The sequence below is a fragment of the Dasypus novemcinctus genome, chromosome 7 (genome assembly GCF_030445035.2).
Source record: "Dasypus novemcinctus isolate mDasNov1 chromosome 7, mDasNov1.1.hap2, whole genome shotgun sequence".
Lineage (NCBI taxonomy): Eukaryota > Metazoa > Chordata > Mammalia > Cingulata > Dasypodidae > Dasypus > Dasypus novemcinctus.
In genome coordinates this window covers 2164841-2190162 of record NC_080679.1, presented here as the reverse complement: position 1 = coordinate 2190162, position 25322 = coordinate 2164841, and the positions used below count along the sequence as shown (strand labels likewise).

General features: G+C 47.2%; 1 long non-coding RNA gene across 1 annotated transcript; it reads right to left on the bottom strand.

Moving 5' to 3' along the window:
* Window positions 1-753: 753 nt before the first annotated feature.
* LOC131279091 (uncharacterized) lies at window positions 754-19891 on the bottom strand. The gene is made up of 4 exons (XR_009186417.2): window positions 19780-19891; window positions 8764-8814; window positions 4784-4927; window positions 754-1888 (listed from the first exon to the last, which is right to left on the bottom strand). It is a non-coding gene; the product is annotated as an uncharacterized lncRNA (long non-coding RNA).
* Window positions 19892-25322: the final 5431 nt, after the last annotated feature.

The window sequence follows — 25322 nt, the reverse complement described above, 5'->3', positions numbered from 1 at the left end:
TGTGCCTGGCTGAGCAGGGCCTGCGGGGCTGCGTGTGAGGGGTCACCGTGGGGCTGGGGACAGCAATGGAGCTGCCCCCCTGAGACCAGGACGACTGGCAGGCATCCTTCCTCTTGCTCCCCGGGGCTCCCCCCAGCTCTCCAGTGCCCCAGCCCCCAGCTGCTCCCTGCTATTCCTGGATTTGGGTGAGGGGCACCAACAGCCTGCCTTGGTTATTCTTTCTTCGTAGACTGAAAGGAACTGTGATCCAGGGACAGCCTCAGGGGACTTCCTAACAGACTGGGAGGCTTCCTTGGTTTCTGGTGGGCGGGGACTGAGGCTGCCCTGAGCTGCAGAGCTGGGACTTGCTCTCGCCCCCTCCCGGACCCCACACCCCGCTCCACCTGCGAGCTGCCCTCACTGCCTCAAGGGGCAGGGGTGTCCCCGCCTGGGCAGCCGAAGCTGGCCTCCCCGTCGCCCGAGTGTCCTCCTGACCCCAGACTTGGTGCCACGACCCAGAGGGCAGCTCTGAGGCCTCACGCTGTGCCCGGCAGGAGGGCCTGGCTGGTCACTCGGCTCTTGGTGGCCCCTCCTGTCCCGTGTCCAGGCAAGGTGATCCAAGCCCCCTGCCCCTGCCCCCAGTGTGCCGCTGGAGGCCTTGCACGCCCTTGCCCCTTCCTTCCTTCCCCTGGAAGCCTGCGAGGAGCCAGGCCTATGGGGGGGCCCGCACCCCTGGGGCTCCCGCGAGGCCAGGTGCCTGGGCGCTGACCCTGAGCCTCCACGAGTGCTGGGGGTCAGGGAGCCTCCCGCGTGGGCCCGGGTCGCGGTGAGCAGGCCCCGAGCTCTGGGGCCTTGGGGAGCCTCCTGCTGTGCAGGCTTCGGTTTCCCCAACTCTGCAATGAGACTCAGGGTGCCTGGGGCTCTCACAGCACCCTGTGCAGGGGCTGGATCTGGCCAAGGTTTAGGGAGACTTGGTTATTTTGTTTTTTTTTTTTTACATTTTTACTTTTTTATTATCACTTTGGTTTAATAGGGAGCTAAGTATTTTTCACAAAGACCTATGACCTCATTAGAATAAGTTTACAAACCACATGAATAATTTCGATATTCTGTCTGCCAAATCAAATCTTAAGTTATGACTCTTTTGGGTTTTTTTTGAGAGTTGGTTTATTTCATTTTTTTATTTTGTTTTTAGAAGGTAACAGGGATTGAATCCAGGACCTCATCTATGGGAAGCAGGAAACCAACCACTTGAGCTACATCTAATCCCTCATTGATTTTTTTCTAACTTTTTTTTTCCAAATTCTACTCAATTTATTTATTTTTTTAAAAAATATTACATTCAAAAAATATGAGGTCCCCATATACCCTCCACCCCCCTCACCCCACTCCTCCCCCCATAACAACAACCTCCTCCATCATCATGAGACATTCAATGCACTTGGTGAATACATCTCTGAGCATCGCTGCACCTCATGGTCAATGGTCCACACCATAGCCCACACTCTTCCACAGTCCATCCAGTGGGCCATGGGAAGACATACAATGTCCAGTAACTTTCCCTGCAGCACCTCCCAGGACAACTCCACCCCCGAAAATGCCCCCACATCACATCACTTCCTCCCACTCCCTACCCCCAGCAGCCACCACAGCCACTTTCTCCACAGCAATGCCACATTTTCTTCAATTACTAATCACAATAATTCATGAATAGAATATCAGTAAGTCCACTCTAATCCATACTCTATTCCTTCATCCTATGGACCTTAGAATGCTTGTGTCCACTCCACATCTATATCAAGAGGGGGCTGAGATTCCACATGGATGCTGGATGCAGTTCGCCTGCTTTCAGTTGTAGGCACTCTTGGCTCCCTGGTGTGGTGGTTGATCTTCTTCACCTCCATGTTAGCTGAGTGGGATAAGTCCAATAAACCAGAGTGTAAGAGTTGCAAGTCTGCTGAGGTTCAGGGCCTGGCTATCACATGGTCAGTCCAGAGATTCAGATTCCCTGGGTATACATTAAACCCCAGCACCAACTACAGTTCTGGTAAAAGTAACAGGAGAGGCTTGTGGACAAAGATCACATCTGAGTCCAGCTCCATGACACAGAAACACAAACTCCAAAGTAGGGCCAACGACATGGCACTGAACTCAATCTGCCATGACCATAGAACCTGTGGGTCTCTGTAGCCCTCAGAAGAACTGATACCTGGGGTTGTATCTACTTTATCTGTCTCTGGGACTCTGCTGAGGTGTGCATAAGGGCAACCCCTCTGATAACCTCCCGGCTGTTTTTGGAGACTCATAGCCATATAGACTCATTTGTCCTTTCCATTTTCCCCTTTTATTCAGGTCAAAAAGCATTTTTAACTCCTGGTATTAAGTGTAGACTGAGATATTCTGCTGGTCCGAGATGACCCTTTTATTCAAGGTCATTTTCTAGTTACATCATCAGCTGGTACTTTGTAGTAATCCCTTGGCACCAGGGAGGCTCATCCCTGGGAGTCATGTCCCACGCTGGGGGGAAAGCAATGCATTTACATGCTGAGTTTGGCTTAGAGACTGGCCACATTTGAGCAATACAGGGGCTCTCAGGAGGTAACTCTTAGGCACACTGCAGCTCTAGGCCTTGTTCTTATTTCAGGTGCCCAGGCTTACAAGCATAGTCATTAATATCAAGGGCTCATTGTTGGATCTTCCTTCTTTTTTGGTCTTTGCCATTGCACTTGGGGGATTGTTGCTGTTCCTTTAAGGACTGTGATAGAGCTCCCCTAGCTAGGAACTCAGCACTCCCTCAGTTGTTGTTTTTAATTGTAACCACTATGAAAATATCCAAACATTTTTATGTACCCTGGATATATGCCCTGGAGAACTCCCTGCCAACCATATGTCCCCTGTCAATAACATCCCACACCAGTATTCCTCCCTGCCATTGTTGAACCTCTCTTGAACCAAAACTTCTTCAAAAATGAAGCCCAGTATATTGCCAGGTTCCACTAAAAATAAAATGGAATACAGTGATGAGTTTAAAGGTTAGATATAGAATACATATTAATTTAGAAAAATTAAGGTTAAAATTAATTGGGGTATCAAAACATTTAAAAATGCAAAAGTTTTGTTTTTGATATTTTGCCTTCCATCACTGCAATAAGTGTTGCCCTATATGCAAATTGGCAAGGCAATTTCTTCTGTCTTTTCCACAGTGTCTATGTCCTTTTTTTTTCTTTTTCTTTTCCTAATTATTAAGCTTATCTTCACAAAAGTTTTGGATCACAGTAATTCATATATACAATATACAGTACTCCCACATATCCAACATAAAACCCTTTTCCCTTCCACAGCAATAACCTTTTAAATATTCATACTATATTTACTGAAACTGATGTACAGATATTGAGACAACAGCTTTCAAACAAGGTAACATTTGGACTTACATTGTGGTTTATATTTTAGACTATACAATTTTCTAAATTTTTAGTTATCTTATGTTTTACATTATGATTTACGTTTTAACCTATCAGCCCCTATGTATTTTCAGTGTAATTTAACATGTCTTATATCCATCCTTGCGTAATCTTATGGAACGTGTCTATTGTCCACATAGTTACATTGATTCCATGTATTCAATACCTCTTTTCTCCTCCCCTTAGGGCCCACAGTGACAGTCAGGCTTCATTGCTTGAAGGGCCATGTTCAGAGATACTTGCAACAGTGTTGAGGGTTTGTATATGCATTTAATCTTTAATGAATTTGGCTAATAAGATAGGGAATCAATAGATGGATCTGGAATCTGGCAAGAAGTCCACATGGACATCAATAACCCCAAGATGGCTGCTGGATGACCCCCCCCCCCAAGAGTCTGCCACTCATAAAAAGACTTCCTCCAGAAGCCAGGAGAAGCCCCAGATATTCCCCAAGGACTTGATCATTGGGCCCTCCTGGGAGACTGATGGGAGAAATAAGCAATCAAAATGGTAAACAGCTGGAACTCCTCCCCTGGCGTTAGCAAAGAGGTGGAATACCAACAGTTCAAAAAGCGGGCATGAGGCCTAAGCTCTCTCTATTGTCTCTGGACCCTGACTCTGATTTCCTTCTCCCCCACTTGGATCACTACACAAATAAACCTTGGGATCTACAACCTATAATGTGGAATTGTCTGTAAATCAGCCCTCTTGATCACTTTTCAGCCCCTTCCTCTCTGCCTGGGACCCCTGATCTGTCATTTTCTCCCATTTCTTGTCCCTCCCTCCCTGAATAAATTACTGGCCTAACTCACCTGGCGTGCTCTTGAAATTCATTTCTGCAGCATAGTCAAGACTGAAACAAATGTGGTAACATAGTTGGTGAGCCAGCCAGGAGCTTGTTGGTGCGTGAAACTTGGCCTACACCCTGTTTAATGCCTTCCTTTGGTTCTCCATTTTAAACAGGTCCACATTTGAGCCCCCGTAGGATGTAACCCTAGGAGAAAGAGGCTGGGGCATGGGAATTCTCTGCATCTGGGCTGTGCATCAAGATCCAGGCTCTTAGATCTGAGTCCAGTAAGGAGGGCTAGGGCACAGGACAGGGGCTCACTGAACCACTCTTTCAATCCCTTTCTTTTTTCACTTTCACACATTCATTTTGATGTTTTCACTTGTTTTTAGAGGTACTACAAAATCACATGACCCCCACCACACCACCTAAGAGCTAATACTTCTAATAACTGTTTTTTTTAAATTAAACTCTATTTTTTAAAAATACATAAAACATAAAAAATGTTACATTAAAAACTGTAAGAGGTTCCCACACACCAAGTAGCACTCACCTTTGAATCCCTTTTAGCAGCCGTTGTCTCTTCCTTCAGGGCTAGCAACCATGGCCTTCACCTGTACTCTCCCGTAGGGGGTGCATGGCAGTGACGAAGAGTGAGGGCTGGGTCACGGGTCCATGCCTTTGCAGGCCGGCTTTTCTAAGAAGGGGTGGGCAGAGCCAAAATGGATGCCATGGAATTTCCCTTCCCCAGGAGGATCACAGACCAGGATACCATTGCATAATTAACCTTTACCCATATTTTACCTTCCTACTTCTTGCTACTGAAGTTCTCTTTACAGGTGTGTATTAGAATGCTTTGGAATGTCTTAAAAACTGTGAAACTGGGAAAATGCTTTTGCGAGCAAGGAAGCTATTGCCTCAGGATCCCAAGGATTGTTAGCTGGAACAATTAATCTCTAATCACTTAATGGCCTTTTGATGGTTGATCTAACTGGGAAACTATCAGACAGTAAAGTCGTAAAACTAGAACTGCATCTAAGACTTCTAGAAGGATGGAAGGAAGAAGCTTTCTGGCCCTTCTCCAAGGAGGGAGCAGTATTCAGCTTGCAGAGCATCTGATCTATTTAATTAGTCTTCCAAGTCCAGGACAGCCCCAGAAGTGCCCAGCAGCAGGGTCTCTGATTCCTGGGATGGTGAGAACCAGAGAAGTAACTCTGAATGTTCCTCAAGACTTTTGTAGCCTTGGGTGCTTCGATTCAGAGAGCAGTCAAACGTTTCCTGAGATTTAACTCAGGAACTTCTGCTTGGGTAACAGTGCAGTCAGTCTCAGACCCTGGAATGTAGGGATGCCAAGGACCAGAGCAGTAATTTGAACCACCCCCATTCCTTGGGTGCATCCATTCAGAGGGCAGCCAAATATCCTGAGACAGACATCTCAGGTACTCTGATTTGGGGTAACTGCTCAGTCTCCCACCAACTCAGCTTGGGCACATAGATCTAATATCTGGAGTCAGATATCCCCCAAGACCTAAGTCATCCACAAGGGTGCTTGTGGGCCAGGCAGGCTCTGAAAATTCAAATTCTCAGGATGCTAGGAACAAAGCTTCAGCTCCAAATTATGTGGAGCAGTGAACATTTAATCAGACTAGGACTCTGCAACACCAGAATGGTCGACTAAACGGTGCTTCTTCATTCTTCCTTGCATAATAGGTGCAGCCTCTATCTTTCCAGAAAAAACGGATGCAACCTCTAGCATAACAAGCAAACTCACCATAGGAGTCTCTTCAGGAATCAGGAAATTCTGCCTACTGCTGGTCCATGTGACCACAGCATAGCCAAGAGTAGCCTCTGTGTAGGACCCTGAATCCCAGTTCAACAAGTATAAGAAAAAAGAACAGGTAGATCTGAGGTCCAGAAACCTTGTGTTGTGTCTCCTTAAAGAAATGAGGAAATAAACCTCAAACTTGTCAGTTTAAACTCGGTTGGGCCTATAAAAAGTATGAACAGAGATCAAGATCCAGACTCATTACCAAACCTCTGCTGGAAAATGAAAAACCTCATGTGCCATGCATTAAAATCAAAGTGTTCCTAGAAATGCTAAAGGTACAAAATTCTCTCTTCTGTTTTAATCTGTACTTAGCTTTGTGTTGAACTTTGAAATCCATGTTTCTCTTTGTCAGTTTTCTTATGCCTAGGAAATCAGATTTGGGATTCACCTGTTACAAATTGGGTAACAGTGAATGGTATCCTAAAAATGAGTCTTTAAATGTCAATACAGGCTTGCTAGTGGATTTAATGCATAAATCACAAGTGGAATTAATTCAACTGCTAGAAAAGCAGAGAAACTTCACAAAGTTATTACTAATAAAATTCTTGTGACTTAGTTAATAAAGGTGCCAATTCACCTTAAAGTAAAAACTTACTAGAAACTGTAACTAAGAGTTAAGATCATTTATAGATGCCTTTATATAATGAAGCAGAAGGATAATAACTGAAATTATGTTTGGGTAGATTTAGCCTAAAACTACTTTTGCAAGTGTAAATTCTAAGCTGAGGGCAAGCATGCAAAAGTTTGGCTCTCAGAACTGGCCGCCTCCGAGGTCTGAGGCACGAAATACGCCTCCCTTGGTTGGCCCCTCGGGACGAGGTATGCACCTACGCCTCCCCACAGGGGAAACTCACGCAAGCCCCCTCACACCACCTCCGTCTGGGCCAATCTCAGGGCCTCCTACCTCGTAAAGACACGCCTGCTCTCTTCCACCTATCAGCGAGCTATCCAGCTCAGCCCTCTCAAATTTAAGCTCTCCCTAGTAAATACTGACCAGCCTAGTAGACGAGTTCTGCTTCTATGCCCTTATAAGGTAACAACAGCTAATCTAGCCTATCAGAACCCAATCACCCTCCACCAATCCCCTATCTTCATACTCTATAAAACTGCTTGTACTTCCTCAATAAAGTAGACCTGCGCCATCCGCCTCATCTCCGCAGTTGTCCTTCGAGCCACCGTGCGTCCTCTCACGCCTGCGCCTCCCCACCCCGAGCCCCCTGTCTAGAGAAGCGGGGGCTCCTCACCTCATTTGGCGCCCAACGTGGGGCTCCCCGTGGGGCCTGGCTTCAACCGCTCGCCGTCATCCAGGAGCAGGTAAGGACCCCTCCGGGTGCACCTCCCCTAGCTAGCATGGGGAGCTCACTCTCCTCGCAGCAAAGCCCGCAGGTTCGGGCCCTTGCCACCCTCTTAGACTGCCACAGATGTAAAGTCTCAGCCCATCAGCTTCAGACCTTCTGGGACCTCCTTCTTCCCTTTAACCCCTGGCTTACCACCGCCAACCTCTGGGACCCAGACACTTATCGTGTGCTCATAGATCGGGTCACCTCTGCCATGGAGCACGAAAATAAGTGTTTCCCTCCTGGCCTCATTCCTACCCTCATCACCATTCACTCCTGCCTCCAAGGAGCCGCTCCTCCCACTGCGGCTTACAGCTGCGAGGAGGCCAACCCCACTGACGACAGGGACGACGACTCCGTCTCCCTTGTGTCCCAGCTTAACAATCTCTTAGAGCCTGCGCAGCCGCAGGCGCTCTCTCCTAAAGTGCAAAATCTTGAGCCATCGGCACCTCCGCTTAAGCATCAAGATGGCGCATTTCCGCCTTCTTCCCCGTCCGAGCCCAAACATGGCGCACTTCCGCTTTCTTCCCCGCTCGCCATGCCCAAGGACCCAAGCGGCCACCCCCCATCTCCTCTCCCGGGGAAGGCGCCACCTCCCTCCGCAGCGGCTACGTCACTCTACCCTGAACTTCCTGCTGCCGCAGCACAGGAAGTCCCCAACTTCCCCCACCCTCCCTGTCCGCAGGGTGGGGCCGCCGCAACCATCCCGTTCGCCCAGGCGGCTAGCACCTGCCTAGGACTAACCAACCCATACCCGCACGCCGGCTCCTCCATGTCTGCCCCTTGGCCGTTCCCCACCAGTCTCGAGTCGCAGCCAAATAATAATTCCCCATCATTTCCCGCTGCGCACTTCCAAATGATGTGTCAGGAGCCTTTACCTCTGCCCGCCCTGAGCGGCTCCGCTCAGCCTTCAGCTGGCTTCCCCCAGCTCTTCCCCCTCAACATCCAACAAACTCCACAGCGCCCCCTCCCTTGGTACCCCCACGAACGCGCAGAGGTCAAACGCCTCAGGGAGGCAGTGAAAGAGGACGGTCTCGGCAGCCCATACGCCAGACAGCTCCTCGATGACATCTCTCTTCACTTAAATCTCCCTTACGATTGGCTCTCTGTTGCCCGAGCCATCCTAACTCCCGGTCAATTTGTCAACTGGCGCGCACATTTCCAGAACCAAGCCAAACTCCAGGCAGTCACCAACCTGCAGAACGGCGTCCCCTTCCCGGCCGAGGCCTTCTTAGGCACCGGGCCTTTTGCCAACCCTGGGGTATACGCCTGGGCGCCTTCCGCCTTTTGGGATCAATGCCGTTCGGTTGCCTTGCGAGCCTTTCAAAGCTGCTCGGCTATTAAGACTGATGGTCTCGCTAAACTTACCCAAAGGCAGGACGAGGACTTCTCAGCCTTCATTTCGCGAGTCCAAGAGGCCTGTGAACGAAAAGTAGAAAATGATCAGGCCCGCCGAGCCCTCGCTAGGGAACTTATCCTAGAAGGGGCAAACTCGGCCTGCAAGCAGGCCATCTTGCCTGTGCGTGATAAAGACATACATGAATGGATATTGGTGTGCAAAGACTTGGATCAAACCACCCAAGTCCTAGCCACCACCCTAGCCACCTCCATAAACCATTCCACCCAGAACCTCGCCGACACCTTGGCCTCATCCCTGGCCGAGGCCCTCTCCCTTACCGGAGGCTGCTTTAAATGCAGGGAAATGGGCCATTTCGCCCACGACTGCCCCCAAGGACCCCGCCCTTCTAACCATCGGCCTCCAGGGCCTCCCACTCCTTGCCCAAGATGTGGGCGTGGCTATCACTGGGCCAGAGACTGCCGGTCATGCACAAATAAGAGCGGCAAGCCTTTAAACTTCCAAGGGGGCAGGCCCCAGCCCCACAACCAAGGGGTTCCCCCCCCCCAGCACCACAACCAAGGGGTCCCCCCCCCACACGCAAACCACCAAAGCCATAATGTGGTCCATCCCCATCCACCAAAATAAACCTCTTCTAGCCATAAAAGTTGGAGGAAAAGGTGGAGGGCAATGGTTTCATGGCACCCTTGACTCCGGAGCTGAAGTCTCCTGTTTCCCCATTTGTTATGAACACCTATGGGAAACCATACCGGGTCCTCCCATACAAGGTGCCACTGGGGAAGTGCCCTCCCGAAAGACTAGGAAATTAATTCCATGGGAGGACGAAGATGGACACAAAGGGCTATTTCAGCCTCTCATTGTGCCAGAACTCCCTACTATTCTATGGGGCCGTGATATCCTCGAACAAAGCGGTGCTATCATCTCCACCGAGCACCCTGGGTCTATGAAGCACCCCCAATTCTAAGCTCCATTGCTCGTAATTTACTGCCTCAACCTGTTCCTCTTCAATGGGACACAGAGGAACCTATCTGGGTTGAGCAATGGCCTCTCCCATCTCATAAATTGGAAGCTTTAAAGTTATTAGTACAAGAGCAGCTACACCTGAAACACATAGAACCCTCTGTTAGCCCATGGAATTCCCCAGTCTTTGTCATACACAAAAAAGACAAACAGGCATACCGATTCCTCCATGACCTACGCGAGATAAATAAGCATATACAACCAATGGGTTCCCCGCAACTGGGGCTACCTCACCCGTCAGCTATTCCCAAAAAATACCACATACTTATTACTGACATCAAAGACTGTTTCTTCTCCATACCACTGCATCCTAATGACCGCGAAAAGTTCGCCTTCACGGTTCCACTGCCCAATCATCAAGGGGCTAATGCTAGATATCTATGGACTGTGTTACCGCAAGGTATGAGAAACAGTCCAGCAATGTGCCAAAATTATGTCAATCAGGCCATTGAACCTCTTAGATCCTCATATTACGTCATCCACTATATGGATGACATCCTCATCACTCACAGTGAAGAAGAAATGCTAATCGAAGGGCTAAACCAATTAAAATTAAACCTCCAACAAATAAACTTAACCATCAAAGAAGAAAAGGTACAAAAGGTAGCCCCATTCACATTTCTTGGATACCGAATAACCTCCCATATAAACCCCATATCACCCCAACTCGAGACTCCGGAAGCTCTCACTCTTACTGAGCTGCAACAGCTTTGCGGACATATCAATTGGATTAGAACCTCCATCCCTATCACTACACAAGACCTTGACCCCCTTTTCCAGCTGCTTAAAACACCTGGACACCCTTCCAATATAATTCATAAAAAGATTAAAATCACCCCGGCTGCCAAACAAGCCATAGAAAAGGTGTCCCAGGCTTTGTCGAAAGCAGTTATCAATAGATATAACCCTGAGGAACCAATCTTAGCTCTAGTCCTCAAAACCCTAGGCACCCCAACGGGAGTGTTATGGCAAAATGGGCCTCTTCTTTGGGTGCATTTGTCTAAATCTCGCATTCCAAAGCTCCTGCCACTAATACAGGCCTTTATATCCTTGGCATCAGACCTTGTCACTTTGTGTAGGCAAAGGTACAATGTAGAACCTGCACGAATTATATGGCCATTAAATAAAGAACAAACTACCACCCTCTTGCAGGAGAACTATAGCATGCAAGTGCTCAAGGAACAGTATACTGGGGACTTTGACACACATTACCCTTCAAGCAAGTTGTTGCAAGGCCTTACAGGCATAAAGTTAATGGAACAAAACCATGCGTTCCCCTCTGGAGCGCCTATTCCTCATGCCACAGTAGTATTCACTGATGCATCCAAACGTGGATTTGGCTTTGTAGCATATACAACCAACAAATGCACACCCTCATATCAGGCCTATAAGTTAACTAATTCAGTCCAGAGGGGCGAGCTACATGCAATCATAGCAACCCTTCAAACATTTAGTCAGGAACCACTTAACATATTTTCAGACAGCCAGTATGCCTGCCAGGTTTGTAAAACCATAGCGTACTGCACCTTCTTCCCCACAGACTCACCTCTAGATGCAGCCCTGGTTGACCTAAAAAAGGCCCTGGAGCATAGACATCACCCCTGGTATATCAGCCATGTTAGAAGTCATACCTCACTTCCAGGAGCTATAGCAGAAGGAAACCATTTGGTTGACTCTTTAGTCTTGGCACTCCTAATGCAACAATTGACCGTTGATCCCATCAGTCAGGCAAAAAATCTGCACGCGCGCTTTCATTTTTCAGCTGCGTCCTTAAAGCACTTACTCCCTGATGTACCTTTAGACACATGCAAACACCTAGTGCGCCTTTGCAAAACCTGCGCACCATTCTTACCATTGGGACCCCTACAACCTCAAGGGGTTAACCCCTGAGGCCTGAAGCCCAATGCACGCTGGCAAATGGATGTCACCCACATCCCAACATTTGCTAGGCTAAAATATGTACATGTCATCATAGATACTTATTCTCATTTAACTTATGCGGCAGCCTTGGCCAGTGAAAAGGCTAGGCACTGCATAAAGGCACTGCGACAAGCCATCCTGTTCATGGGAGTGCCTTGGGACCTAAAAACAGACAATGGCCCTGCCTATACTAGCAGAGAGTTCCAAAATTTTATCAGAACGTACAACATCACACACCATTTTGGCATCCCATACAATCCACAAGGTCAAGCCATAGTAGAAAATACGCACCATCGCTTAAAGGTTCTCATTGAAAAAGAGAGGGGTATACAGCCCCAAGCTACACCAGATGAACTATTAACTTCATGCCTAATACACTTAAATCTGATGACATTTGACAAGAATGGCCTCTCGCCAATGCATAAGCATTGGGGGCCCTCTATAATATCTACTCCTCTTCCCCTCGTATATTGGAAGAACCCAGAATCCAACAACTGGCAGGGACCCAGCCCCCTTCTAACCCAAGGACGAGGGTTTGCTTGTATTTTTCCAGATAACGTCTCACAGCCCATCTGGATCCCTGGAAGGAATGTCCGCCCAGCAACCGGAGAGACCAAACCTACCCAGTCAGGGTCCATGGAAGCCGTCCCGGAGGGACCTCCGGCTAATGCGAGCTCTCCAACACCAGATACAACACCTCAACATGTCAGATGAAGCTCCAGACATCACCGCCCTGATCCGCCTGTATAGGAGAGCCAGAGCCACCGGCCCAAGGAAGCTCCTAACCTCGTTGCCCTGCTGCTTGCTATGCTCTCACTCGCCTCTACAGGCCAGGCCATGGAGGTCTGGGCGGCAGTCTGTCATCCTCCTGGACTCCTTTCCCTTTCCCCGCAGAGCCTTGTTTTCCCCCAACTCATCCTAAGCAACTGCTCTCTACAGCTACCATGCAACCCCACCTTCGTACCCACATCGATAACTCTCACTGTTTCTCTTACTCCCCCCCCAGATGCTCTCTTACTTATAGCCTTTGGCGGTGTTGCCAATCCTATAACCAATCCTTTTGGAATTATACCCTCTCTCTGCAGCATGACATAGAAACCTTTAATGACCTCGTTGTCCCCGAATTTACTATTAGCCTCCTCAGTCAGCTACTCAATAAGTTCACCCAATTTTTCAACCCTGCCAATCTCATTTTCTATGGTATCCTTTTCCTAATAGCTGTTATTCTTCTCATAATGTTCAGACATGTCTTTACCTCCCTAAACCGCGTTAAAGCAGAACCAGCGAGTTCTGGCTATCTCCACCCTAGCCTTAAAAGAAAACAAAGGGGGAATTGAGGGCAAGCATGCAAAAGTTTGGCTCTCAGAACTGGCCGCCTCCGAGGTCTGAGGCATGAAATACACCTCCCTTGGTTGGCCCCTCGGGACGAGGTATGCACCTACGCCTCCCCGCAGGGGAAACTCACGCAAGCCCCCTCACACCACCTCCGTCTGGGCCAATCTCAGGGCCTCCTACCTCATAAAGACACGCCTGCTCTCTTCCACCTGTCAGCGAGCTATCCAGCTCAGCCCTCTCAAATTTACGCTCTCCCTAGTAACTACTGACCAGCCTAGTAGACGGGTTCTGCTTCTATGCCCTTATAAGGTAACAACAGCTAATCTAGCCTATCAGAACCCAATCACCCTCCACCAATCCCCTATCTTCATACTCTATAAAACTGCTTGTACTTCCTCAATAAAGTAGACCTGCGCCATCCGCCTCGTCTCCGCAGTTGTCTTTCGAGTCACTGTACGTCCTCTCATGCCTGCGCCTCCCCACCCTGAGCCCCCTGTCTAGAGAAGCGGGGGCTCCTCACCTCAGACCTCACCTTCATTTATGGTCACTTCAAGCCTAGCCTCACTCTTGCCTTTGCTTAACAGCATCTGCCCTTCTGGCTCAGGGGAAAGCAAACTTGGGACTTCCCTGTCTCCTGTTCTACTTTTATTAGTGACCCTGCTTTCTCTCATGGCTCCAAGTGTAGCCTAAATTGCTGCCTGGTGGATTTCTCAACCTCAGGGTTGAACATCCACTCTTCCAGTCCAGCGGCCCCCAGAGTCCTGTTATCTCTGAAGACTGGGAAGTGAAGGAGGCCTCCTGCCTTCACTGTCGGGGTTCCTAAAAGTGGCAATTCATGAGAGAAACCAGTTTCCCTGAGGCTTTGATAGCCTCCGTGAATATACATAGAATTATTCTTGTTCATTCAAGGTCTGCTCAAGTCAAAACAAAAAATAAAGTTCTGAAGCAAAGAAAAATTGTCTTTAAGCATTGGGGACATTTTGGTTATAAGCCATTAATTAAGAAACAAAAGTCTTGTGCAAAACTGCATGGTCACAGCACAAATGAGAGTAATTTAAAAGAGCCTTCAAAAATATCTTTTAAATGTTATCTAACTTATTTTGTAACAGAATGAAAATTATAACAGTGAGTCCTGTGTTTCTATGTGTCAAACTCTATTCATGTCTGCCTGTTTGCTCAGTATATAACTTCAGATATCAGGGTGATAATACCAAAATAACAAATGAAAATTCTATGTCATATCTACTGAAATTAAGTTAAAGAAACATAGATCTGACCTCTTTTAAATTCATAAAGTAAATTCCATTAGTTGCTAATTATAATCTAAGGTAAATTAACCAGTCAATTACAAAGAGTTTGCCAACGCATCTTCCAACCTGAAGCATTTAAATACCTGGTTCTATGAAGCCATTATTAACTAGAAACCTAAATTGATATTAATGGCAAAAAGTAGCTTCATAAAAGTGAAACCTGTCTGGAAGTCACCTCAAGGTGCATATTCAAGTGGTAATAATGAAAAGTTTCCTTGATTCCATTCAGTTTTCATTTTTTAAAAAATGGAAGAAGTAGTTTTTCCTGTAGTGCTAAAATGAGATACGTGCTAATTAACGTCTTCATGGTAAAAGTGTAAAAGTAAGAAGCATAGTGCTAAAATGTTCATTTGATACATAACATAGTGCATTGGAAGTATTTAAAAAGCATATAAAAATCAAGAGATAGACTTCAGCATTGTCAAACTCTTGTGCATTCAAACCAGGCCTTCAATACACTGCAGGTTTGTCACTGAAGTGTATTGGCTAGGTTTGTCACCGACCCCTAAAACAATAAATGTATCTACTACATCTTTGGTTGTGCTCCTGAAGTCAATGGAAACTATGTTGCGGTTTCAAACTCCTGCAGCAGCCAACAATGGCTTGGTGCAGCCAAATGTACAACAGATATGGCTTCCAAACTGGCACTTGTTTCATAGTGCCGAAGAGCACCAGGTGGAATACTGGAGCCTGCCATTCTAGCATCTCTCTAGGGTCAATGGCGCTGCAGGATGCTGGCTGTGTGAAGGACATACCAGGAGGAACAATAATTACCAGAGTACTATGAGTAGAACTTAAACACAATTGGCATTATGGCCTTCTCCTGTGGAGAGATAACATGTAAAATATTGTAAACCTGGAACTTGAATCTGTTAGCTGCAGCTCAAGGAGAAAGTTATGCATTGGGTAGGACATTAATTAGTATTAAGTACTTTATGCATATCCTATTCTAGATATATGCTTGATGATTATGGTGATATCTTTTCTATTCTAGACTGTAGCAGTTTGATATTATCGAAGAATTCCAAAAAGAAAATTGTATGATGTTTGTAAACTGGTCTTTTTCTCTGGGCATATGAGATTATATTGGAATCAGAGGTTAAGTAATCAAGTAAACCTCTTTTGTCAGCAGGGCATTGAGTACCTGTGACTCGGTGGGTAGGGACTCACAGATAAAAGGCATGGCAAAGAACAGAGTTGAGGGCTTTTGATGTTGTGGTTTTGATGTTGGAGTTTGATGCTGAAGCCTTGAGCTGGAGCCCCAGGAAGTAAGCACACAGAGGAAAGAGAAGCAAGCCCCAGGAAGGGAGGAACCCAGGAAGCCTGAACCCTCGCAGATGTCAGCAGCCATCTTGCTCCAACACATGGAAATAGACTTTGGTGAGGGAAGTAACTTATGCTTTATGGCCTGGTATCTGTACTCTCCTACCCACAAAAAATACCCTTTATAAAAACCAACCAGTTTCTGGTATTTTGCTTCAGCACCTCTTCTGCTGACTAATACAGAATTTGGTACTGAGGAGTGGGGAAGTGCTTTTGCAATTACTGAAAAGCTGGAACCATTTTATAAATGGATAAGGGGTATTTTTTGAAGGAATGGTGAGATGTTTGATGGAAAAGGCCTAGATTGCTTTGAAGGGACTGTTGGTAGCAATATGGATGCTCAAGAGTCTTCTTATGATGACTTCAAAGAAAATGATGAAACTATTATTGGAAACTGGAAAGGCAATTCTTGTTTAAAAGTTGCAGAGAACTTAGCAAGATTAACTCCTGATGTTGTATGGAAGGCAGAATTTTAAAATGGTGAGCCTGGGCATTTAGCTGAAGAAATTTCCAAAGTAAACCTGGAGAATGTGGCTTGGCTTCTGCTTGCAGCTTATAGCAAAATGCTAGATGAGAGTGATAGGCTGAGGACTGAACTGTCGGACACAAAGAAAACAGAAACTGATTCTGGAAATGCCAAGCCTCTGGAGATCAAGCTCCCAGATGAAAGTGCCCCATTAGAGGACTTAACTAAACTTGGAACTGGTAAATCAAGATTGAAAATGCAGTTATCTAGGAGAGCTTGTGCAAAGTCTTACTGTCTGATGACTTAGACCCTTGCTTCCTGCATGCTAAACCAACAAGGTTCTTGAGAGAGCTGTATGAACAAAACCACTGTCAGCCTGGAATAAAGAGGACATGAAAAGGAGAGAGAAGGAGAAACAGCTATAAGAGGAAAACCATGGAAGCTGAGGTCTGGAATTAGGACATCACCTTGGGCCAAGAGAGGAACCCCACCCATATGTACAGACAGGGTGAGTCTACCCCAGCATTGAAGAGGGTGGATGTTTCTGTCCAATGTTTAGGGAGAGTTTTGCCACCCCAGGGTGCACAGAGGGTGGGGCACATTTCCCAAGGATTAGTGCAGTTAAGGTCAGCACCCCACAGGTCTGAGAGGGGTAAACCTGTCCCCTGTGGATTAGGGAAAGCCAGGTGGTCAACTTGTTGCTCCAAGAGGGTTGAGCCTGTATACCAAACAGTAGGGGGAATATTGTGTTCATGTCACTGTACTAGGGGGATTGAGACTCTAACCCAAAGATAGGGTAAGGTGTGGCAATCACCCCAACACTCTTGGAGGGTGAGAGTCTGAAGCTTTGGTTGACACACAGATTCTTGATGAGGGTGAAACCAAGAAAATGGCCATTGGGTAAGCCTGTGGAAAGGGTGGGGCCCCATATGGCCCAAGGAGAAGAAACCACCATCTTAATTATGACTCTGAGATCGAAATCAAATGGAGGATTCCCTGCAGGTTTACTGAACTGTAGAGGATGCATGACTCATGTTTCCCTCCTGATTTCTCCTTACTGTAATGAAAATGTTTATCCTCTTTCTATCCGTTTGTGTATTGGAAGCAGATGAATTGTTTTGTAAGTTTCAGAGGTCTATAGCAGATGTTGCTTTGCCCCAAGACAAACTGTATTTCTTTAAATTGACTGTGATATGATTTGGTACTTGCATTGTAACTGACTTAAGGTTTCTTTGAATATTGTAATGTCTTTATAGAATTCAGAGGGTGGAGTGTAGCATTTGATATTACTGATGAATTCCAAAAGGAAATATTGGATTATGTTTGTAACCTGATCTTCTCCTCTGGGCACATTAGACTATATTGGATTTATGGGTTTATTTAATTAAGTGATTATGTAAACCTCTTGTGCCAATCGAGCATTGTGCCCCGGACCGTGGTGGGTGGGTGATCACAGATAAAATTCATAGCAAAGAACAGAGTCAAGGGTTTTTGATGTTGGAGTGTCGATGTTGGAGTTTAATGCTGGAATCCTGGGAAGAGTTCACAGAGGGAAGACAAGTAAGCCCTTGGAAGGGAGGAACCCAGGAAGCCTGAACTCTCGCAGAACTCTCGCAGACAACGGCAGCCAACTTGCGCCAACACATGAAAATAGACTTTGGTGAGGAAAGTAATTTATGCTTTATGGTCTGGTATCTGTAAGCTCCTACCCCAAATATATACCCATCATAGAAACCAAACAATTTCTGGTATTTTGCTTCAGCACCCCTTTGGCTGACTAATACACTGACCTAAGGATAAAATTCAAAGGTTCCTGTGTGCATTAGCTACAGATGCAAAGTATCAGAAATCTGTTGACTCTTAAAAGGGTATTTATTTGGGGCAAAAGCTTACAGTTACACGGCCCTAAGGAGCCCACTTCAAACTTCCCTCTCACCAAGTCAGCTACCACGTGGAAGGAAGAGGGTGGTGGGGGCTGCCTGGCCTCTGCTCCGCTGGCCTCCTCCTCCTGAGCCCTGTGGACCAGCTCTTCCTGACCTCAGCCACCGTCGCTCAGGGCCTCCCACCTCAGGCTCCGCGCTGCCTCCAAACCTCAGCCCTAAGCTCTCAGGCAAAATGGTTCATCTCTCCAGGGCGTCAGGTGTAGGAGCCTCCTTCTTTCAGCCACACAGCAGGATAAAAAGTGACAGAGCTCTCTCTTCCTGTGTGTCTGTCTGTGTGAGTCCATTTGTATCAGACCCAGAAGGGTTTGAAGGCCCAGCCCAAGCAATGCCCACTGACAATCAAATCAAAAGCCTAATCTCACATGTAATCTAATCAAAGTCACTCAGCTGGACTTAATGCAATCAAAGGGTAGCATGCCAGAGGAACTGTTTCCTTGACAAACATAATCTTTCCCATTCTGAGATTCATAAAATAATCTGAAACTGCCACACTGTGTGAGGGCTGTGTTCTTGGTGATCGCACATCCCTGAAATTCTCAAAAGCTGCAGGTCTTCCTACTCCAATTAGAGCACTTCAGCTAATTTAAACAGGACAGGGGCAAGTATGAAGCTCCTCTTGTAGGAGGAATAAAAGGGCCCAAGAGCACCCTGCGCACAGCCGACAAGGCATAGCTAATCAGTTGCCAACCCGCTGTCTCTAAGGCAACCACACAGCTAAATGGAATGGCCGCTGACCACGAGGTCAGACAGAATGGCAACCAAGCCCTGTCCAGCTACACCACGTCTTCTTCCTCCTCTCCGAGCCCCTCTCCCTTTGTTTGATCCCCACCAATCAGGCAGTATGGCATGAAAAAGCTCAGCCTACGTGATCAACCTAACCGTCCCCCATAGCTTACCCCTCTTCTTGTTTGGACATATATTCACCCCCGCCAATCTAATACCATCTAGCCCCCCTTCCCTATCACCCTGAACTATAAATTGCTGTTCCTACTTAATAAAGTTAGACTTGGTCCAGAAACCTGTCTCTGGAGTGTGCATAGTCTCCGTATCTGTCCTCACTCCCCCGGGGTCAACTAGTTCGAGCCCACCAGCCTGAGGGATGCCTCAGTCCGGTGAAGAACGGTCGCAGTGTCAAATCGCGACATTTTGCGCCCAACGTGGGGCCTACAGACAGTCCCGCGGATCAGGAACCTTGGGGAACGCCGTCGTACGCCACTATCGGGTGAGGGACCCCCTGCCCTATCGTGGGCAACCTCCCGTCCTCCGCGAGGACGCCGCGAGCAAGAGCGCTTCATGCTCTCCTAGCTAGTAGACGCATAAAAACTTCAGAAAAGGAACTCAATCAGTACTGGGATCTTATTGTACACTGTAACCCATGGCTTTCTTCTGCCTCTCTCCGGAACCTGCACACCTGGGCAAAACTGTTAAAAAGGGTCTGTTCTGCTGAGGTGCATGAGGGCACAACTCTCCCGCTTGGCCTTACCCCTGCACTGCTCGCTATCTGTGCCTGTCTTTCCCGCGCGCCGCCAGATGAACCTCCTCCCAGGCCCCCTGATCTGATGGCCTCAGAGCTAACGCCGCTGCTCAGGGACCTTAATCCCCCAACCTCTGCACCGATTCTCCCCCCCACTATGCTTCGCGGGAGCCCCTTTACCCTTTGCTAACCAAGTTCCGGTCAGAAAAAAATCAGGTTTACTGAGTGCAACTCACAAGAGCATACTAGGCAAGAGTTATCCCCTCCTCCTCGTCCAGCACAGAGCTCAGACTTGCTAACAAACCAAACAGACGTGCTGCTGGAGAGCCCAGCCCGAGGGCGGGAACAGCTCAGCCTCTGAGAGCGGAAGCCTGGAAGCCACCGCCCTGCCTTTCTCAGAAACAAAGAGCCTGCTCCTCCCAGGTTAGATACTTCCCCTGGCGCGAGCCCTCCCTCATTTCCTCCCAACAGTCAGGACAACTCCGCCCCTCTGCAGGCTAAGGCCCCCACCCCCTCTCGAAGCTGCTGCTGTGCTTCCTCTTTTCTCTCTGCCCCCCAACTCTTCCCTGTAAACCAGCACCGCGGTACTGAGCGCCCTGATGCCTGGTACCCCCTGATCATAAAACTATCTCAAACCTCAGGAAGGCCGTCCAAGAAGATGGCCTCGACAGCCCCTATGCCCAGATGCTGTTGGAAAATCTATCCTACCAGCAAAACTGTCCTGTAGATTAGAAAAATCTAGCCCAAGCTATTCTACCACCAGGCGACTACGTCACCTGGAAAGCTCTTTACTACAATGAAGCAGAAGTCCTTGCCATACGCAATAGAACTGCAAAAAATCCTGAGCCGGTAGACACTCTAAAGGGTGAAGGCCTATTTGCCTCCCCTGAAGCACAGGCAGATAATGATGAAACCTATTTTGACCAGTGCTGGCTTTGTGCACAAAGAGCCATCCGCAAGCTAAACCCTAAAGGTACACCCGTTCAAATGTCTCAGTCCAAAAGCCCAATGAATGCTTTGCTGACTTCTATAGTCGAGTCAAAGAGGCAGTAGAGCACAAAGTCACTCACGGCAATGCAGCAAAGGCCCTTATTTCTAATTTGCTGTGGGACAGCACCAATGGAGAATGTCGTAAAGCTATTGCCCCACTCAGAAACGGCACTCCAGAGGACTGGGTGCTTGCCTGCAGGGACGTCGCTCTAGCTCAGCTACCATTCTCGCCGCAGCACTGGCCGAACACCTGTCCATCAATGCTGTCACTCGACCAAGTAACTGCTTCCACTGCAATCAACCTGGGCATTTCACCCATAATTGCCCATCAAAGCAAAACTCCCAATTCCCCAATCAGGCTCCCCCACCAAGTGCCCCCGATGCAAAAAAGGGTTTCATTGGAAGCGAGATTGTAAGTAGAAAACCTATGTTGATGGCCACCCCCTCCCATCTTTAAACTCCCTCCGGGGCACCTTTCAGCCTTGCCAGAAAGAGAGGACTCAAAAGGCTATAGAAATGATAATGACCTTTTTTGCATAACCAGAGAAGAGTCAGAAAGCAATTCAAATGACAACCCTTTTAACATTTATTAGACTATCCCTATAACACAGCAGAAAGCCTAGCTAACATTATCAGTCCATGGTAAAGAAGTAAAAGGACAAATAGACATAGGCGCAGATGTTTCTGTCCTAAGCGCCAAGGATGCTGATCCATCCTTGCCGTTAGTCCTAGGCCCAATAATACAAGGGGTTGAAGGCTTAAGAACGGCTCGACAATCACGTGACCCACTGCCTTGGTCAGACCTAGAGGGTCATTTGGGTTCCTTTAATCCGCTAGTGCTGCCTAATTTACAAAATACTTTATGGGGCAGAGATATATTCCAACAACTCGGAGCAATTTTAACTACCAGCCAGCCCCCCCAATTCTAAAGGCCACTGCTCCACCATTATTAACTATAAGCAAACCAGATCCAATAAAACTCCGATGGAATACTAAAAGCCCCATCTGGGTGGAGCAGTGGCCACTGCCTCGACATAAACTTACTCACCTTTATGATCTAGTTCAACAACAATTAGACTCTAATCACATAAAGCCCTCTACTAGCCCCCATAACTCGCCAATATTTGTAATACAGAAAAAAGCCTCACACAAGTGGAGATTACTCCATGATCTAAGAGCCATAAATGCACGCATGGAAAAAATGGGGTCCTTACAGCCTGGCCTCCCGCATCCCTTTGCCATTTGTCGTGACAATTTTGTCATAGCGATTGACATAAAAGATTGTTTCTTTTCTATCCCTTTGCACCCTGATGACCGCCCATATTTTGCTTTCACCGTGCCCTCCATTAACAATGTCATCCCATCCCAGAGCTTCCAATGGAAAATTCTTCCCCAAGGTATGAAAAACAGCCCTACTATATGTCAATCCTTCACTCATCACGCGGTATACCCACTAGCTGAGTACTGCCAAATTATTCACTATATGGATGAGATCTTACTCTCTCATCCTGACCAAGATCACCTGCACACCTGTTTCAAGGTACTCCTCCACAATCTAGCCCAGTTGGGACTACAGATACCCCCAGAAAAAGTCCAAATGTATGCACCTTTCCAATTTCTGGGCTGTCATATAACAGATAAAATAACACCTTTAACACCTTCCATTCAGCTACCAGAAATCACCTCCCTAGTTGAATTACAAAAACTTTGTGGGGATATTAACTGGATCCGTCCACACCTTAATATGACCACTTATGAACTCAGACCCCTCTTTGATCTCCTGCAAGGTGACCCTGAACCCAGCAGTAGACGCATTCTAGATACCCTGCCACCGAATGTATTCGAAAATTCAATTTACAGTTGAGCAACTTACCGCTCGACAGGTTTGACCCCCGTCTCCCTTTATTAGCTGTAGTTTTAGCTACTAAAGGAACACCTACACGTGTTCTCTTCCAAAATAATCCCCTGTACTGGGTTCATCTTGCATACAGTCGTCTAAGCAAAGTAGTGCCGCATATTACTGCTCTCTGTATGTTAGGAAGAAAGCTAAGACGTACTGCTGCGCACCTATATGGCTCTGAACCTCATGTTCTAATCCTGCCCTTCACTACAGAACAATTAAACCACCTTATTCAACATAACATTGAAATGCAATTGCTAATAGAAAACTACTCTGGAAAAATTGATAACCACCTTCCTAGGCACAGACTAATTACTGGCCTTACTCTTCTGCCCTGTTCCACCCGGCCATATGCCTTTGCCTCCTCCACCCCCATTCCTAACGCTCCTCTCATCTTCACTGACGCCAACAAAACTCATAGTGCAACCGTTCTAAAACAACCAGGCCATCCCGATAAAATCTGGCGAGAAAAGCATTCTGGCTCAGTGCAACAAGGGGAATTATACGCCATATTTCATACCCTTCTCTATCATCAAAATATTCCTCTAAACATATTTACCGACAGTGCCTATGCCACCCAAGTCATTAAGGCACTGCCCCTTACTATTCTACATGATAAAAGCAATCTCCTAGAGGCCATGCTCGCCAACACCCAAGAGTTACTGGAAAACAGAAAGCATCCCTGGTATGTCCAACACATACGCTCTCACACAGACCTGCCAGGCCCCCTTGCACAGGGTAACGACCAGGAAGATAGAGCCCTCATCCTAACGGCCTCTGTCATTGATCAAGCCAGGGCTCTTCACTCACGCTTCCACATGTCAGTTCACTCCCTCCATACACTCTTTCCCTCACTTTCGCAACAGCAGTGCAAACACCTCACACGGGCCTGCAGCATCTGCAGTCCTTTTCTACCTCTGGGACACCTGCGGCCTCAAGGAGTAAACCCTAGAGGTCTTAAACCCAATGCTATATGGCAAATGGACGTTACTCATGTAGCCAACTTTGGAAAACAAAAATACATGCATGTCATTATAGACACTGTCTCCCACTATATAATAGCAACAGCCTCTACAGGAGAAAAAACAAAACATGCCACATCCACTTTATTGCAAGCCATGCTTCATATGGGCATTCCATGGAAGCTAAAAACTGACAATGGCCCATGTTACACACCCCGTGGCTTTCAACAATTCTGTAATACTTGGAAAATTGCCCACTCCACTGGCATTCCTTATAACCCTCAAGGACAAGGTATTGTTGAACGAGCTCATGCTACCCTCAAACAACAAATTAAAAACTAAAAAGAGGGAAATGCTAATAATGATACCCCCAAAGAAATACTCACTAAAGTTCTCATAACTATAAATTACCTTTCTTTTAATCAAAAAGGTCTTTCCCCTGCAGCCATACACTGGGGAGTCCTGCGCAATGCGCCAACGCCATTGCCCCTGGTACGATGGAAGGATCCCCTAACAAATAACACGCACAGTCTGCATGCATTGCTGACCCAAGGTAGAGGATATGCTTGTATCTTTCCAGAAAATGCTGAACATCCCATCTGGATTCCTAGCCGGTGCGTCCGACCAACAACATCCTTGGAGCCGCCTATGTCCTCCTCATACAGTAACACCCCTACTACTCCTTCCCCTCCTAATCCTCACCCTTCACCCCCAACCATACAAATTGACAACTACGCTTGGACATTCACTGTATGAGAAACCATAAGCACCACTGAACGGACCATAAGTCAGAATATTGGATCCACCACTTGCCCCCTTACAGGTTGCAGTGAAGCCATTACTTTTCCCATCCAGCCCACTGCCATTAAGCTCAGCTCTAAACAATGGAGCACATACCCTTATGCCTGTTTTCCCCATACCCAAACCAAAAACTACTGCATTCAAAACCAGTATGACGCCATCTACGGAGGCTGTCCATATTTTTCCTGTGTCTGTTTTAGCACCTGGTTACAAGGAGAACTAATTACCAAAGGATTATTCTATGCAAATAGTGCCTCCTTTTACCTACACATCACGGACCCTTGGCACCCAGGTGGGCCTCAGGAGTCAGAGGAGCACTGTATTATTCTCCCTATACCTCCACTCCCTCCAGCTTCATCGACATTGCTCGACTCTATACCCTATATAATCGCACCGCTCCATTACAAAAAAACAAAAAATATAATCTCCAAAGCAGAAAAAAAACTCCAAAACACTATTCACCCATTACCACAATTTCTATTACATCTCTTTCCTGGCTACACATCCTTAACAATACCATAACCCTCCTCAACAACTCACATATAGCCCCCAACCTTATCCACTGTTTCTTACGTGCCTCCCTTGCCCGCCCCCTTATGGTCGCTGTCCCAGTCGACAATTACAATTCATCATTCCCTCACGGAAACAACAACTCATGCACCAAGCCCATACTGCCCAACACCTCCCTCTGGAAAGTCAGCCTCATCATCATGTGCTTTACTTTTCCCTCTGCCGCCTCCTCCCCTCCTTCCTCTAGCCCTTCCTCTCTCCCATGTATGCACAACCTCTCCGTCGCTGCACCCTACGCCGCACCAAAAGGCCTTCACTTCTGGTGCAACCACTCCCTCACCCCCTGTTTAAACGCATCTTTCAACATGCCCTGTGTCTTAGTTGCCTTAGTCCCTCAACTTACACTATATAGTGAATACGAGGTTAGTTGCCTGCTCCCACAGTCCCGCTCTAAGAGAGCAGCTTTTCTTCCCATTCTAGTGGGCACCAGTCTTACCGCCACACTCGCTACTGTTGCCATCGCTGGCAGCACCCTAGGACATAGTGTTATCACCGCTAACAACTTTAACGATGCACCGCAAATCACTATTGAAAATACCGCTCAATCCCTAGAAGC